At 45.3% G+C, this 2,850-nt stretch overlaps 1 pseudogene across 1 annotated transcript; it reads left to right on the top strand.

The window, feature by feature from the left end:
• The first annotated feature begins 1 nt into the window (after position 1).
• LOC105538224 lies at positions 2-783 on the top strand (annotated as a pseudogene). The gene has a single exon (XR_001005861.1). The product of XR_001005861.1 is annotated as a keratin, type I cytoskeletal 19 pseudogene (transcript).
• The last annotated feature ends 2,067 nt before the right edge of the window (positions 784-2,850 follow it).

The raw sequence follows: 2,850 nt of genomic DNA, 5'->3' as shown, positions 1-2,850 counted from the left end.
CATCAACGTCCTGCGCAGGGTGCTGGAGGAGCTGACCCTGGCCAGGACTGACCTGGAGATGCAGATCGAGGGCCTGAAGGAAGAGCTGGCCTACCTGAAGAAGAACCATGAGGAGGAAATCAGTGTACTGAGGGGCCTAGTGGGAGGCCAGGTCAGTGTGGAGGTGGATTTAGCTCCAGGCACTGATCTCGCCACGATCCTGAGTGACATACGAAGCCAATACCAGGTCATGGCCGAGCAGAACCGGAAGGATGCTGAAGCCTGGTCCACCAGCGGGACTGAAGAATCTAACCAGGAGCTGTCTGGCCACACGGAGCAGCTCCAGATAAGCAGGTCCGAGGTCACTGACCTGCGGCGCACCCTCCAGGGTCTTGAGATTGAGCTGCAGTCCCAGCTGAGCATGAAAGCTGCTTTGGACAACACACTGGCAGAAACCGAGGCGCGCTTTGGAGCCCAGCTGGCGCATATCCAGGCACTGATCAGTGGTGTTGAAGCCCAGCTAGGCGATGTGCGAGCTGATAGTGAGCGGCAGAATCAGGAGTACCAGCGGCTCATGGACATCAAGTCGCGGCTGGAGCAGGAGATTGCCACCTACCGCAGCCCGCTCGAGGGCCAGGAAGATCACTACAACAACCTGCCTGCCTCCAAAGTCCTCTGAGGCAGCAGGCTCTCGGGGCTTCCGCTGTCCTTCGGAGGGTGTCTCCTGGGTAAGGGGATGGGAAGGAAGGGACCCTAACCCCGGCTCTTCCCCTGACCTTCCAATAAAATTTTATGGTCCAAGGGGAGGGTGGGAAGGAGGAATGCAAGACTATAACCTGTACATAATAAAAGTCGTTATTTAAAGCCACACTTTTATCATACTTAAGAGCTAAAAGTTAAAACATTTTGCTATAGTATTTGTAGAAATGCCAGAATAAACTTGATGACATTTTACTTTCAGATTTCACAATAATCACAAAAGCAGAGTAATAAAATCTGGATAGTATTGGCATAAATGTGTAGAATGAGCTGAAAAATAAACTGATATATTGACAGCAAACTGATTTTCATCATGAGAACCAACAATACACAGTGGATAAACCAAAGTCTCTCCCTAAGAGGGTGTTAGAAAAACTGAATCTCCACATGCAAAGAATTGAGAATTGTAGGTGAGAATAAACACAAAAATCCCTCTGAATGGGCTAAATATTTCAATATATGGCTTGCAATTGCAAAATTTCCCCCACCCAAAACATAATATTAACAATGGTTTCCTCTATTTCACATTAAAAGAACAGATAACAAAAGCAGAATTGAACAAGTGGAACTACATCACAACCAAAATATTCTGCTAAGCGTAGAAAAAAGTCCAGCCTACAGAACGGGAGAATTTAATAGCAAGCCATGCATCTGAAAATGTATTAATATCCACAATACGCACGCAACTTCTACAAGTCATTAGCCAAATCATATTTGCCCGATTGGATAGTGGTCAGTTTTTCACCTTAAAAATTTAATCACATAGATTTCATGTTAAAGGTTCTTCTCTATTGGTAATGGGAAGCTTCATGGTACACTTGGTTATGGTAGACTTTGGAGTTCGTCAACCCAACACTAATATGGCTGGTGCTGTGAATTTACCTACGACATGTTATTAACCCTGTCACTAGCTGACTCTAGGTTAGCTAGATTGTCAATGATAAAATGGCTGGTCCTGGTTCCATCAGCAGAACTGGAAAAAGTGAAATCCCATGGTGATTCAGCAGCTTTGCCTCTCTCTGGGACTTCCAGCCTGTACTTATTGATGGATGATCTTATGGACATTGGATATTCCTAGACATCTCCAAAAACTTTTATCCTCTATGTCTCACAGAAAAGTGGCATGTCCATCTGTAGCTTGGTCAGCCCTGAATAACAGACAGAAAGAGAATCTAAAATATAATAATATTTATTCTAGGATGTGTATTGCATTTGAAATATGTATGGGTGCATTCAGGTTGGAAAAGGAAGATAAAGAATTAAGGAAAAATGAGGAGGGTTACATCAGCTGTTTTAAGACAATTATCCTGGGCTAGAAGGATCAGTATCAGGGGTGTCATCGGTGTAAGGTTGAACAAGCAGTTGCTGGCCAGATGTACTTGGAGAAGTCATTCTTTTAAGGTATGGTGGCCTCCGTGCAAGGCTGTGGTTGTGCAGAGTCTATTTATGGTAGTTCCTGTTATGAGGAATATGTGTGTTAGAACCCTCCTTCACGGCCTTCCCCAGCTTCATTCATTAGGGTTTTAACACAAGTGGCTCCATCTTGAGTCTAATAAATTTCACGAGCTCTTTTCAACACTACTTCTGAAGCAGATGACTCTGACAGTTTGAACAGGGTTAATTCCACATCCACATCCCATTTTGATCAAATTGGTTTCTCCCCTTTGAACGGGTGTCCTGCCCCTCCACGTCTGTGGATATTTCTTGTTGGGTGTGACGAGAGACTGAGAAAAGAAATCAGACACAGAGACAAAGCATAGAGAATGAACAGTGGGCCCAGGAGACCGGCACTCAGCGTACGGAGGACCTGCACCGGCACCGGTCTCTGAGTTCCCTCAGTGTTTCTTGATCATGATTTTCACTATCTCAGCAAGAGGAATGCAGCAGGAGAGCAGGGTGATACTGAGGAGAAGGTAGCAAGGAAACATGCCAGCAAAGGAATCTGCATCAGAAATAAGTTCAAGGGAAAGTCTTATGCCTGGATGTGCACGTAGGCCAGATTTATGCTTCTCTCCACCCAAACATCTCAGTAGAGTAAAGAATAACAAAGCCGCATTGCTGCCAACATGTCTCGCCTCCTGCCACAGGACGGTTTTTCTCCTCTCTCAGAAT

The sequence above is a fragment of the Mandrillus leucophaeus genome, unplaced genomic scaffold (genome assembly GCF_000951045.1).
Source record: "Mandrillus leucophaeus isolate KB7577 unplaced genomic scaffold, Mleu.le_1.0 Scaffold1870, whole genome shotgun sequence".
NCBI classification, from domain to species: domain Eukaryota; kingdom Metazoa; phylum Chordata; class Mammalia; order Primates; family Cercopithecidae; genus Mandrillus; species Mandrillus leucophaeus.
This window is presented reverse-complemented; position numbering and strand designations above follow the sequence as displayed.